The 15,145-nt window shown below is 44.3% G+C and overlaps 1 long non-coding RNA gene across 6 annotated transcripts in view; it reads right to left on the bottom strand.

The window, feature by feature from the left end:
• LOC143266896 (uncharacterized) overlaps nucleotides 1-15,145 on the bottom strand; it is a 41,466-nt gene that overhangs the window by 5,680 nt on the left and 20,641 nt on the right. For 3 of the 6 annotated variants that reach the window (XR_013041715.1, XR_013041714.1, XR_013041713.1), the window contains one exon: nucleotides 1,905-13,851. This is a non-coding gene — a long non-coding RNA (uncharacterized LOC143266896). Of the gene's footprint in view, nucleotides 1-1,904; nucleotides 14,300-15,145 lie in introns of those variants that run through there. The other 3 variants (XR_013041716.1, XR_013041718.1, XR_013041712.1) reach the window with 3 other exon arrangements.

The raw sequence follows: 15,145 nt of genomic DNA, 5'->3' as shown, positions 1-15,145 counted from the left end.
CCTCCCCCGCAGCAACCCTCGAGAGTGTCTGCAGGAACCACGGGGAGCTCTTCCTCAGACCGCACAGAGGTTCCCTCTGAAGGCCACCTAAACATTGTTAGAGGCCCATTCTTCACCGCAAAGGGTGACAAATTTCCCTTTGTGGCTCAATCATTCATTCTATTGTGAGCAGTGGCTAGCACAGCCTTCCAGTATGCTAGGCAAAGGTCTAGGGGAGAAAAGGGAGACTGTCCCATAGCATTCGTCTTAGTCGACAATAAGAACAATTAACATGCTACACACAAGACCAAGGGCACATCAAAACAAACTTGGCACCAAGAGACAACCAACAAAGTTCTAAAAACAATGACAGCCTGATGTGCTCCTGGGGAGGGGAGCGACCCTCCAGGCTCAGACTCCAGGTTCTCTGTCCTCAACCAAACAGACTGGGAGTGGGAAATGGGGGGGTGGGGGTGGGGGTTCCACATCCCCGTTAAAGGGGAACCCAGGATGAGCCCCCAAATGTTGTACCTGCGCTGCAAGACCCCCAAACAAGACCACCACAGAGTCAATATCTGATGCAAACACACAGAGGTTTTTTTTTTGTTTTGTTTTGTTTTTTTAATAAGCAAGCCTGGGGCTTGGTCCATATTCCAAATACTCGACATAGCAGATGGAGGAGGACGGCCCTGAGCACTCACTTTAAGGGGTTTATATTGTGAGACCCTCACTCTATTCTCTAAGACGAAGAAGGAGGCTTAGACAAAGATATCTTAATATAGATAGACCCAGGCCATAGAGCCAGAAATGATGGCGCCAGCCCCAGGAACTTAAAAGTACAGCCATCTGGTAGCAACTAATTAACAAAAGAGTGCCCCAAATGCCGGACAAAAGCCAGGCCATTTGGCAGTGACTGATCAACCATGTCCCAACGCCAGAGATGGCGCTTCTCAACTACAGAGACGGGCTGTAAAAGTTCTAACAGAACAAATGGACAAACTAAAATAAGATAACACAGAGGCCCAGGAAGATTTAGCCAATTAGAATTGTACCCGTACTAACTCCCCCACAACCTGGGTGGTTTTCACCTTTAAAAAGCCAGCCTCACAAAGAAAGAGCAACTCCTCCCTGCCTCACTGCGCTAAGAGAGTGAGTGCTTGAGACAGTTCCCTGTCACTCGACTTGTAACGGAAATAAACCTTGCCTTTGCATTCTGGACATCCTTGGTCTTTGGTGGTCTCTCTGGGGGTGTTTTTGGCATAACAATATAGGAAAGGTTTACATCCAGAGAGTCACATATCTTGGGATTGGACGAGGGGGCTAGGGGTGAGGTAGTTCTTTGAGTTACTGCTGAATATAAGCATGAGGTTACTGATGGCTCACAGGATGCATGATATCTACAGAGAATACATTTTTTTTTTAACTTCCTATGTCCTGCTTTTGCTGAACCCAGGATATATACATCCAGATTTATTGTTCTAGCCCTATTTTCCCATAAGTTCAATTTCTGGTCAGTTGAGTCCATTACTCCCCATATCTTGTTTTACCAAGTCCAGGATATATAGATTTATTGTTCCACTTTATCTACCCATGAGTTCAACTTCTGGTCAGTTCTGAAACTGCTGGTCAGCAAATACCTTTGCAGGGGGAGCATCTCTCAAGATGGCTACTGATTTTTCCCTTTCAACTTCCATGTGTGGGGATATAATGTGAGAAATCCACAGAGTCTGCTTGAAGGGTAAAGGAATTTATTAGGAAAGGAAAACTCACTAGACAGAACAGAGGAATTGCCGCAGGGTCCTGGAAGGCTGAGGTACAGTCCCAGGCTATTCCTGATGCCTGAGTCAGTCCCTGAGTCCAAGACCTGAGGCCACACCCCAGGGGCAGGTACTTCAAGGTCATAGGCAGGTAGAACAGTTAGTTACCTGCTACATCTCTAGGGCTGTGCTTCAGGGTTGTAGATAGAACAGATATCCACTACAGGGACAGGTCCTGGATGGTTTTGGAAAAGGAGAGAAATATTAACCGTTAGAGATTGTGAGAGAAGGACCCATGTTCTCAGGCTCCTGAGGAGCCACTCATGCTTGTGACCACCAACCCGACAGGAGAGCTGCGCCATCTTGCATCCCTCAGCACTCTCCAGTGACTAAGGAGGCACACTGGGAGCGCGGGGTACGCAGTGCCCATAGAGGTGGATGGTGGATCCTGCAGAGGGAGAAAGTGAGTGCTCAGATCATCCAGAAGAAGTAGTGAAGTAACAGTCCTCCAGGAATAATATAGCAATAATAATATAGTAATAATATATAAAGTATATATAGGAATAATAATATAGTAAGAAACTGCTGGATTCCTGTCTTGGTCTTTCTGTGTCAAACAGTATTTTTTCTTTGCTAACTGTAAGATGGACTATGTCTACAGAGGTATACAAAGTACAACAAAGCAATGAAGTATGCTTATTTTTTCTTTCCTTTTTTTGGTTTTTGTTTGTTTGTTTGTTTGTTTGTTTGTTTTTTTGAGACAGGGTTTCTCTGTGTAGCTTTGCGCCTTTCCTGGAACTCACTCTGTAGACGAGGCTGGCCTCAAGGTCACAGAGATCCACCTGACTCTGCCTCCCGAGTGCTGGGATTTTAGGTGTGCGCCACCATTGCCTAGCAAGTATGCTTATTTTTTAAGGGTATTATTAAAGAAAGTATTTCAAATAAAGGCCCCAAAATCTGGGAATGTAGCTCAGTAGTAGAGTATTTGCCTAGAATCTTCAAGGTCCTAGGTTCAATTCCTAGCACAATAAAATAAAAATTAAAAAGTTGAAGACAGAACATTCTGCAGAGTTGGATTGCCATGCATTTGCCCAAAGTAGGCTTAGTGGGTCACGGGGGTGGGTGGGGGGAGTGGGGGAGTGGGGGAGTGAGGGATTGTCACTTAAAGTTCGGGTCAGCAACGCTCCCTTAAGGTAGCAGGCCAATGTATCTCATCTAAATCCATTCTCTTATTATAATTTTAGAAGTAGCTTAATAACTAAATAAGCCAAGAAGAATTAAAACTAATCCTTGGGCTATAGAATTTTTGTTTTTACAAAATTTAAAATTAAGAGAACATTCTCAGGGGCTCGGGTGATGGCTGGGTGGGTAAAGCACTTCCTGCACAGGTCTCCAGCATGCGTATAATGGGCTGATGTGGCGGTGCATACCTGTAATCTCAGTGCTGGGAGATGGAGTCAGGAGGATCCCAGAGGCTCACCAGACAGACAGACAGGCAGACTAGGTAATCTGCCTGGTGCCCAAAGTCCAGAAGAGGTACCTGTGGAGGCCGGAAAGGGGTGTGTGATTTCTGTAATTAGGTACAGTTGGAGTTGCAGACTCCAGTTGTGAGCTGCTGTGTGGATGCTGGAATGGAACCAGGTTATCAGCCACAGCCAGCCAGCTCTTAACTGCTGAACCACGTCTCCAGCCCACTCAATACCACCATTTAAATGTTGGAATCATTAAGGACCCGGTAAATAGAATCTGCTAGACATGGTAGCATATATCTGTGATCCCAGCACTTAGGAAGCAAAGGCCGGAAGAGCGGGTGTTCTAAGTTATCCTTGGCTACAGAGCAGATTTGAGGCTTTGTCCAAGAAAGGAAAGGAGGGAGGGAGGGAGGGGGAAGGAGGGGAGGAGTCAAAATAAACAACAAAAGGGAAAAAAGGAATTGGGAGTAGTGAGGCAATCACTTGGGAGGCAGAGGCAGGAGGACCAAGAACTATATAGTGAGTTCAAGGTCAGCCTGGGCTACAGGAGACTGTGGGAAGTCAGACTGACCCAAAATGTTCTCAGAGGCCCTGATGACAAGACAAAGGTCCTTGCCCAGGACCAGACTTGGCAAGGCTGGTCTGAGGCTGGGGCCAGGGCCTCAGATGAGTCAGGGTTCTGGTTTCTGAGGACTAACTCTTCCCCCTGGGCTGTGATCATCTATCCCAACGCCAGCGTCTGCGGCATCCTGCGCTTCCTTTCTGGCTTAATGCTCTGCTGACCTTGGCCTGCAAATAATATATATGCCGCTGCACCTCTGAATAAACCGGCTTGACATAAGTCATCCGCTTCCACATACCTCCTGGTCTCAGCTATTGCTCTTGCTTTCTGTTTCTCATCTCTGGTCCTCCCACTCAACACCTGGCCATTCAGGACCCTTATTCCTGCAGGTTCGGGTCAGGAGACCCTGTCTTAAAATAAACAAAGGAATCAATATTTTAGGGCTCTAAATAAACATGTATAAAGTAGTAACTCCAAGCAAAAAGGGTAAAAAGTAAAGCAACCCAAGTATGAACTGAAGGACCCAGTGGCATCCGTGGACCATAATAAGATGACTAAAACTGTATACCTATTTCTCATCCCACACAGGAGAATTTCACGTGAAGAGATGGATTCAACTTCACTGCATACACTCTGACACCACTAAAACTGGACGTTTTAAATGGACCAAAGTTGAATAAAAAATAATGTGTTAAACACGATGATTCATGGGAGCTGGCAAAGAGGACAGATGGATTTTTTTCCCTCTCTCATTTTCAAATCATTTGAAAGTCATAACTTTGAAATTATGCAAATGATAAATCACTACTTATGAAAAATTCTATGGAGTAGTAAAATGATAAGAATCGTAAAATAAATATTTTAACACCTTGCTATATATCTATTCATGAGCCTGGAAAGGCTTGGAAAATGCCTTTTTTTTTTTTTTTTTTTTTTGAGACAGGGTTTCTCTGTGTAGCTTTTTGCCTTTCCTGGAACTCATTTGGTAGCCCAGGCTGGCCTGGAAATCAGAGATCCGCCTGGCTCTGCCTCCCGAGTGCTGGGATTAAGGGCGTGCGCCACTACTGCCTGGCGGAAAATGCCATTATTAATAAAGATAAAAGCAGACAATCAAACTTGCACAGCAGAATCGCCTGCTGAAGCAGCCGTTTTCCCTGACCCCTGCAGCCCGATCTCCCTGGCGGCGCTCGATACCATGTTACAAAGGAGCTTTCCAGTGACTTTGGGCATGAAAAGGAGACACTGTCACCTGAACTTGAATATGAGAAACCAACGAGCAGGGCTACCCAGAGTCAGTCTGCTGTATGGTTGGTGAAAGAAAAATGAAAACAAGGAAGGACATGACTACTCCTAGGTATGGTGGAGGAGGAGGTTTATTGTTGTCTTAGTTTGAGTTTCTGTCGTTGTGCAGAGACACCATGACTGTGGCAACTTATAATGGAAAACGTTTACTGGGGCTGGCTTCCTGTTTCAGTGGTTTGGTCCATTATCATCACGGCAGGAAGCACGGTGGCAGGCAGACAGACGTGGTGCTGAGAGGTAGCTGAGAGTTCTACACCTGGATCCTGGATCCACAAGTAGCAAGAAGAGAATGCCACACTGGGACTGGCTTGAGCATCTGAGACTTCAAACACGCCCCAGTGACACACTTCCTCCAACAAGGCCACACCTCCTAATAGTGTCACTCCCCATGGGGGCCATTTTCATTCAAACCACCACAACTGTTAGGAGAGCAGAGCCAGAGGCAGGGATATCTGGGAGAGTCCATGGTGGACATGACCCTGAGTTGGGCCATGTGGGGAGAAGGGAGAGTGGAAAGGAGAGAGCCAGACCAATAGGCCAGGAGAGTAAAGGGTAGACCAAAAGAGAGCCAGGTAACCCAAATGGCTGAATTATATAGGGAAGGGCACCTATACCCTGTGGCAGGTAGTGACTGAGGGACACGGGGAGAGCCTGGTGGCCAGATCTGCTTTGATATGTTAAATAGGCCTCTCAGCCATTTGACCCAGATTTGAGACCTAACATCCAGTCTTTTTCATTGATAATAAATGATAAGGGGCAACACAATCTTTTCTATGGCTACTTCCTGTTGACATTGGGACATCACTGTTAAGGACCCGAGAGAGCTGGAATGCTGGCTAAAGTGGGAAGAGCAGACCATCTGGGGCTAGGAAAGTTCAGGCCTTGCTGGAGCAGTCTAAGAGGCTAGACCACCTGGGGCTAGTCACTTTGGAGCTGTCTAGGCCGCAAAGGCTCAGGCTGGTTGGAAATTCCATCAGAATCACCTAGGGCTGGTGAGTTTGGAGCAGTTTGCAGTCTTTGATTGGAAATACACTGGAACAGATATATATATTAGGGACAGAAGTTAAAGCTAAAGAGTTTGGGGGAAATTTCTATTGTAGCATGAATCTTAAAGGTACTTTTTAATAAAATCAAACCTGAGGCCAGGTATTGGGATGAATGCTGGAAGATCAGAGAAGCAAAACAAGCCATAGCTACCTCACCTCGCCAGTTTCTCAGCTGATCCTGTTTCCTCAGACTGGAAGTCTCTGAGTCCTCATCCAAATGAATCTCAGCTGAACTGCTTCTTAAAAGCCTGAAAGCTTAACCAGCCTAGTTCCTGGTCCTCATGCCTTATATACCTTTCTACTTTCTGTCATTACTTCCTGGGATTAAAGGCATGTGTCACCATGCCTGGCTATTTCCAGTGTGGCCTTGAACTCACAGAGATCCATGCCTCCAGAAAGCTAGGATTAAAGGTGTGAGTGCTACTATTTTCTAGCCTCTGTATCTAGTGGCTGTTCTGTTCTCTGACCCCAGAGAAGTTTATTAGGGTGCACAATATTTTGGGGAACACAATACCATCACATTCTATCTTGGGTATATATTTGAAACTTCCAGGTCCATGGTTCTATTGTTGGGAGAGGGGGTACCAAGACCAGGGGAGAGAGAGAACGAGAGAATCCACTCTCAGTAATAGGCAGGTGGGGAAACAGGCTGTTGATTGACAGTACCTATCTGATGTCCATTTGACCTGTGAGAGATGGATCCACATGGACTCCTTGAAGCTTACATGAATTTTTTAAGTTTATAAAAAGAGATAAAAATTTTAGATATATTAGCATTACTGTTGTTTGTAATCTGTACTGAAATCCACATTGTAGAAAAGGCAGTAGATTTGTGAGTCCTAATAAAAGCTTGGGAACTCAAAAATGATTTGGGGTTAAAAGCACCTGTGAGTTTACCTCCTTTCAGAATCTGGTAGCAAGGTAAACTGTTGGTCTTTCTCAGCTGGAGACCTAGTAGCTCTAGGAAAGTGAGGCCTGAGGCCTGATTTTTACATATGAAGAGAAGGCAGCTGTAGCCTTTGTAGGAGGAGCTGGCATGCTTGCTGCTGTTAAAGCTACAGTTAGCCATCAATATCATCAGAGATCTGAGAAGGATAAATTATAGCAAGAGGTATAATCTAAATGGTATATGCGTCAACTAAGATGACAGAAACTTACCCAATACCCAGATGGTTGCCCTCAACTCCCATGGTGTCGATGGCTTCATTGGGGACAGTGGTCAGTCTTCAATTGTCACATAGAGCAGCATTGGCCTTCAACTGCCAGACCCAGGTCTGAGAGATGTTCCTGTGGAGAAGGAACTTGGGAAAACTGACCTAATTGTGACCAGGCAGAGTCAACCCAACAACTTGGGCAGACACCTGGTGGCAGGTGAGTCATAGGGCAGTTCAGATGTGCTAGCATTACCATTGTTTGTATTCTGTACTGAAATCCACGTCATAGAAAAGTGGTTAGTGTTACCATGATTCAGGTGGTGTCATCATGCCTTTGCTGTATATCTTCTTTGGAGACCTTAGGGTTCCCTGTCTATTATGGGAAGCTTTTTTATGAAACATTTTAATTCAGCAGATCTTTAAAGAGTTTGAAGACCAGCTATCTATTAACTATACATGATTTTAAGCTTAACCTTGAAAACACATTAAGATTTCTTAATGATAGCAGTTTAAGTTAGTAGCTTTTATTAAGACTAGGATTTTACAGATTTATCCCTGTTCATTTTCAGCTTTAAAACTTTGAGTTGAAGATTTAATTGAAGATCCTCCAGCATCAAAATAAAACGTTACACCACAAACACAGTTCATAGGGAGACTGGAAACTTTTCTAACCCTTTTATAGTACATCATTACAGAATATCACAGTGTTTGTATGACTCAGTTTGTCCAAATAGCTAAAGCTTAACAAAGCAAGCAAAGACAAAGATACTATACAAATATTACTATAAACCTGAGTAGACCGTGGGACTTTATGAATCTTATTTATCAAACAAATGTTGTTTCTTATCTAAATTTTCTAGAAGCTAGGTGTTGAACAGTTAACAAAGACATAAGCACTTAGGTGTGAATCTCTAAGTCAGCTTAGAGTCAATCTGAGTAGACCTTTTTTTTTTAAGATTTATTTATTTATTATGTATACAGAAGAGGGCGCCAGATCTCATTACAGATGGTTGTGAGCCACCATGTGGTTGCTGGGAATTGAACTTAGGACCTCTGGAAGAGCAGCCAGTGCTCTTAACCTCTGAGCCATCTCTCCAGCCCCCCTGAGTAGACCTTTATAACCTTAAATTTTTAACATCATACAAAAACCCATACCAATCCAAAATATTTTAGAGACCTCTTGTTTCCTTAGTCTAAAGAGAGATACAATGATAAACTAAGGGCTCAGTAGGACTGAGAAGTTTTATAGATGTTGCCTCAGCTGTTTTATCCCGTGTGGTCATTTTGATGGCCAAGTTATATGGCGGGTACTCTTCAACCTTCTAAGATGGCTGCCAGTCACATGGCTGCTTCCATCCTGATGAGGTCATCACCCAACATGGAGGCAAGTCACATGGTTGGTATTTTAAAACATCTGTTTTCCTAGTAGAACTATTTTTTAAATGGGAGTTGAATTCAAGTTATATATACAGTATATTCTAAATAAGAGATGAATCACATGTATAGTATGTTATAGCAAATTTAGATTACCCTTGTATCCTGGCCAGTGGGATCTTCAGCAGAGACCCTAGAAGGGAGAATGGTGAATGAAAGGGACAAGAGACACAAAAATGGACAGCAAGCCAGTATTCTGATCAAGGTGCAAAATTTTATTTTTCTCAGGTGGGTTTTATAGCAAGCAGACCAGGAAACTTTCTTTGGGAAAAGTTCAGGGGACTGTCAAGTTGCCAAGCAACCCAACCAAGCAACCTAACCACGAAACATTGTTACTAATGGTCACTGTAGCAGAAAGACAAGGAAATGTTATTTTCTAATAACTCAGGACTTGTTCAGGCATGTCAGAAGTTTCTGGTTAGGGACTCAATACTGGAAACAGAAACTTAACTCAGGCAGGCAATATGGCAGGACTCTTGAAGTTGCCCTAGGCATCTCCTCTTTTGATTTTATGTTATTTTATGAGGGAGTGTGCCCACCTGAACGGTGGTGGACCTTAACCGGCTGGGGAGACATTGACCTGACTCCTCCTAGAGCCGCTGTGGGCTTGAGAAAAAGGGTACCTTTTGGGGAGGAGAGGGCTTAGGCATTTTGGTGCCTCTAGATACCAACCTCTATGCAAGTCAGGTTTGTCTCTCAGGGAATCCAAACCAAGGGCTATTAAATCAGCCTTCCCCTGCAGTGCTTGGCCTGGCACCCAGCGGTGTCCATACCAGCTGATGCTAATAAGCATAGGTTCAGACTTTATGCTGCTCCTAAAGGAGAAGAGGACTGAGAAATATCATAGGGATCACATCCTTGATCCAACATTTCGAGCCGATGGTAATAAACCTATATAGGTTTTGATGTCAGGGAATCTATTTGTTTTTTGATGAATCGGATTAGCCTGCCAATTATAAAGGGACCCAAAGTTACAAATAACAAGATGCTGACTAATGGTCCTGCGAGAGGCATTAAAAGGGAGAATATGGATGATCTCCACCAGTCATCTGCTGCGGCAGAGGATTGCTGCTTATGTAGCTCTAGGCTAAATTTATGTAGCTTATTTATCTGGGTTTCTACCATTACAGACTCATTAATATAATAACAACATTCTTCCCTCAGAAAAAGGCATGTCCCACCCTTTTCTGCTGTCAGCAGGTCCAAGGCCTGTCGATTTTGTAGGGCAATCTATACAAGAGAGGTTAACTGCTTCTGGAGGGAGGATAAGGATGCTGCAGAAGCCTTAATTGCTACCTGACGTTGCTTAGATAGGTGAGCTGTTGTTATGAGGGAATGACTCAGAACTCCTCCCGCCAAGCCTGCAGAGACCAGCGAGGTGGCAAAGGAAATTCTGGCCACAAAGGGCAAGAAGACAGCTCTTTTTTGCTTGGGTTGGGGGGGCGTCCCATCCCAAGAACTCCACAGGGGTCCTGAGCATAAGTTGTGGGACCAGAGTGACAGGTAGACAGAGCATGTCCTGTGGGATAGGGATGGTCAAATTTTTTGATAGAGTGACATTGCACCAAAAGAGAAATCGGGGGTGGGGGGGGTGGGGGGGGTGGGGGGGGGTGGAGAAAGGATGACTGGGTAATACGGTCTGGTTGCAAAAGGGAAGGGAAACACTGGAAAAGCAAAAATCAAACTTGGAGCGGCCTGGGTCAAGAAACAAGGGTACTTTAGGGGTGGGGTGGAAGCCATGGGAATTATCAGTGGTGGTGCAATTAAGGATGTGAGGTAGGGATACTGCTATCAGGGGAGGATGTCCCAAGGCTGCACATAGGAAGCCACGATGAGAGATTCCCAATGCCAGTAACACTGGCAAACATAAGGCCTTCTCAGAGGAGGGAAAGCCAAGAAAATGGAGAGGAGGGGGATGATAGTTGTGTCATTAAATTTTTTTCTTGTATAAGGATATTATGATGGACCGTAGATTGTACTTGTGCTGTGGGATGGTCTGTATGTCAAATTGCTCTGATTGGTCAATAAATAAAACACTGATTGGCCAGTGGCTAGGCAGGAAGTATAGGCGAGACTAACAGAGAGGAGAAAAGAAAGAACAGGAAGGCAGAGTCACTGCCAGCCGCCGCCATGACAAGCAGCATGTGAAGATTCCGGTAAGCCATGAGCCATGTGGCAGGGTATAGATTTATAGAAATGGATTAATTTAAGCTATAAGAACAGCTAGCAAGAAGGTTGCCACGGCCATACAGTTTGTAAGCAATATAAGTCTCTGTGTTTACTTGGTTGGGTCTGAGCGGCTGTGGGACTGGCGGGTGACAAAGATTTGTCCTGTGGACAAGGCAGGAAAACTCTAGCTACATACTTGTACATAAGAGCACCAAATGTAGAGTCTGGAGCTAGGCCATGTGGCTGTTCGGGTCATATACATGGCTCCTTCTACTGGACTAGTCCATCATGAGTCCCACGGGTCCCAAACCATTAGGGAATATCCTGTAGATGTCTTATAAAATTTAGGGCTATTCCGTTCTATCCCAATTACCTGTCCCTTAGCAGGAGGAATGGCATCATGAATTTCACAGTAAGAACAGGGGCATCCTATGCTTTTCTCCTTTAAATAAGTTTTGCAATTGTGAACAGTCTGGTCATACAAAAAACAGATAGCAGGAGCCACCTTGCCGGGGGAATTATGGAAACCAGTAAAGTTGAGTAAAATGGGATTCTGACATCCTTGCAAGGGGCAATCAGCGGTAGCCAATAGGTGATCAAAGGTCTGTTTTAGTATAATTAGTATAATTTTCAGTCAAATAAAAGCGCATGTAAATGGGGATGTGTCGACCGGTCTCTGGTCCTGATAAGAAGGTACAGGCAGGAGCAAGATCCAGAATATCCAGGGAAATTCTCCCAGTTCTTTTTTATCAGCATCTGTAAAGAAGGTTCTAGAAGGAAAGGGAAACAACCTCAGGGACTATCCTTTTCCCTGGGTGATTGGTTAGAGTTGACTTGTTTAACTAATCTCTCGGGGAGCCAACGAGGGCCTCCCTCTGTTTGGTCATAGATGCATGCTGACCCTCGACCCCAAATCAGGACTAGGTCGGGCTCTTTCCACTGGGCAGTTAAGGAGTCTTGCCACATGACCAATGCTTGGTGGCTTTGAGTTTGTGGATGCCAAAAGTGATCCGCTGCAGACCTTTCATTCTTGTCCAAGGTAAGGAAATTAAGGACGAAAAGGGCATGATGTAAAAGATTTCAGAGGTTGCCTCTCGTATCATACAGGCTCCCCCTCTTTAATTTATGAAGTATGGATTTTAGAGTCTGATGAGCACGTTCAACGATGCCCTGGCCCTGGGGGTTGTAAGGAATGCCAGTGACATGCTTAATCTGAAGTTGTTGGCAAAAAGATTGAAAACTTTTTCCAGTATATCCTGGAACATTATCAGTTTTTATAACTTTAGGCTTTCCTAGGATGGAAAAGCATTGTAAAATATGGGAAATAACATTTTTGGAGGCCTCTCTGGCCTGGAGAGAGGCAAATATAAAACCACTAAAGGTATCAACTGTAACATGTATGTATTTAAGTTTGCCAAATTCAATTAAATGAGTAACATCCATTTGCCAAATTTCATTGGGAACCAAGCCTCGGGGGTTAACTCCCAGATGTTGAACTGGGAGGGAGACAGAACAGTCAGTGCGATTTTTAACGATTTCTCAGGCCTGTTCTCGGGTAAGCTTAATCAACAAACAAAGGGAATGAGCATTTAAATGGTGAAGAGAGTATGCTTGGGCAGCCTGAGAAAGGGATCCTGCAAGAACAGGAAAAACTAATTGTGTGGCTGCATCAGTCAATGCATTTCCTTCAAATAGAGGACCAGGCAATTTTAAATGGGCCCGTAGATGGCCAATAAAAAAGGGGGCACTGTCTAGCCATAATCAAGGAGCACAGCTGAAGAAAAAGTGGAGCTGCATTGGCAGAGGGTTTAATAAAGGGAACAGTTTCCAATAAGGGAACAGAATGGGCAACATAAGCACTATCAGTATACAAATTAAAGGGCTGAGAATGAAAAATAGTTGAAAAACTTGAATGACTACATAAAGTTCAACAAGCCTTTCCATCCACAACATAGGCAGCAATCCCATTGGCTGAGCCATCTGTAAATATCAGGGGAGCCTCCCTTATAGGTTGTGAAGCAGTTAATTTGGGGAAAACAAAGGGATGAATTCTGACAAACTGTAACAAGGGATCCCCTAGGATAATGGTTATCGATAGTACCAAGGAAGGAGGAGCAGGCAATGGGCCATTCATCATCTGAAGCAGCCAATCTAATTGTTCTCAAGTATAGGGGACGACTATGGAGTCAGGATCTTTTACAAAGTATTGGCGACTTATTTTTCTGCCCTTAATAATTAACTTGGCCGTTAAAGATGGGTAAGTGGCCAGCACCTTTGAGGGGGAGGTGGGTAGTGGACCCAGAGTAGGGGATTCTCTCTTTTTCTTCTCTGATGGTTATTTGTTGCCAGAAGACTAGATGTGGGGGTTCAGGAATATTAATACTGACAGAATGACAGACAGAGGGTGGACAGGAGGACTCTTTTAGGGCTTTTTCTCCCTCATTAATTAATTTTTCAACATCAGGGGAATGATTATAAGTTTTAAAGACATCATTAATTAAATTCCAGTAGGAAAAGGTTTGAATGGGGACCTTTTTAGGACCAAAGGTCTGGTAAAAATCATTTAAACAGTCACCAATCTGTCTCCAGCGCTTTTCATCTATGGTCCCTTCTTGGGGAAACCAAGGACAGACATCTCCAATATAGTCAAGAAATTTTTTTAAGTCTTTTTTTTTTTAACCCTAGTTCCTTGTGTCTTGAGAGGAACTAGGTTCAGTTCCGAAATAAACAAATCCTGTTTATTAAATGCTTGTCCCATGGTAAACTTACCTTGTGTCGTCACATTGCAAGATCTGCCTCACGGGCATTTCCATGGCGATCACTGACTGGACCTTCGCTCGTGGAGTCATCTTCCACGGTGGTCCAACTCTTAGCCAGGCCTGCCCTGGTGTACAACGATGTTCACCACTCCTCCACGTCCTCGAGCCTCACGCTGGGCACCAGTTGTCCTGGCCAGGGGGATCTTCAGCAGAGACCCTAGAAGGGGGAATGGTGAATGAAAGGGACAAGAGACACAAAGAACTGACAGCAAGACAGTATTCTGATCAAGCTGCAAAATTTTATTTTTCTCAGGCAGGTTTTATAGTAAGCAGACCAGGAAACTTTCTTTTGGGAAAAGATCAGGGGACTGTCCAGTTGCCAAGCAACCCAACCAAGCAACCTAACCACAAAACATTGTTACTCATGGTCAGTGTAGCAGAAAGATAAGGAAATGTTATTTTCTAATAACTCAGGACTTGTTCAGGCATGTCAGAAGTTTCTAGTTAGTGGCTCAATACTGGACAACAGAAACTTAACTCAGGCAGGCAATATGGCATGGCTCTTACAATTGTCCTCGGCACCCATGTATAGATTTTAAATTATAAGTCTTATGTTATAAGTTTAAAGCCAAATTTTGTTACAGATTTTATAGATTTTTTTTAAACCATACAAATTCTCAGACAGAGTTTACAGCATAGGTTTAAGAGATTTTTTTTTTTTTTTTTTTGAGAGTAGGGCTCAGAGAAATTGTAGAGATAAAAGATGTTTCAGAGTGGGAAGTAGAACCTTAGAGCTGAGAGACTTTGGAAGTGTAGAGCAGAGGAAGGTTAGAGATAAGACATTTGAGATGATTTATTTGTGCCTGGCAGGTGTCACGATTTGTATTTGTATTTGGAAGTCAAGTGTTCCAATTGATCTGTGCTGAGGCCAAGCTGTTTGTCGCCCGGGCAGGAAACGGGGGATGGAAAATGAAACTGCACTGGAGGAAAGTTCTATAAGCTACGAGAGAGAGCTGAAAGAGGGCACAGGAGGCTCAGAGAGGGCTTAGAGGGGATGCAGGATGGCAGGCAGGCGCCGAGAAGAGCGCAGCAAGGCCTGGATGGGCTTAAGGAAGCCTCACTGCAGGCGGGAGCCAAGAGATAGCGTAGTGGGGCTGCAGACCCTCGGGGGAGGCAGGAGAAGTAGCAGAGGTGGATCAAGTGTCCTTGTGACAAGAATCTCCATCCAGGGCATGCAGATGTAACCAACCGTCTTGTTAAATAAGAAACACAGAACCAGTGCAAAGAAGAAAGCCAAGAGATCAGAGCTAAGAGCCTTACCCGTCTGCTGCAGCTAGCCTCTTCAGCCAAGAGACCTATGTTTTTGTCTTTATATAGACTTTCTGTTCTGCCTTCTCATTGGTTGCAAACCCAACCACATGACTGCCTCGTCACTGCCTGTCTGTACAGCCCCCCAGGTCTTCTATGGTTGGTATTGAGATTAAAGGCATGTGTCTCCAATGCTGGCTATA

Source organism: Peromyscus maniculatus, chromosome 1 (genome assembly GCF_049852395.1).
Source record: "Peromyscus maniculatus bairdii isolate BWxNUB_F1_BW_parent chromosome 1, HU_Pman_BW_mat_3.1, whole genome shotgun sequence".
NCBI lineage: Eukaryota > Metazoa > Chordata > Mammalia > Rodentia > Cricetidae > Peromyscus > Peromyscus maniculatus.
Note: the sequence above shows the minus strand (reverse complement) of the source record. Positions and strands in the feature narration are given on the sequence as shown.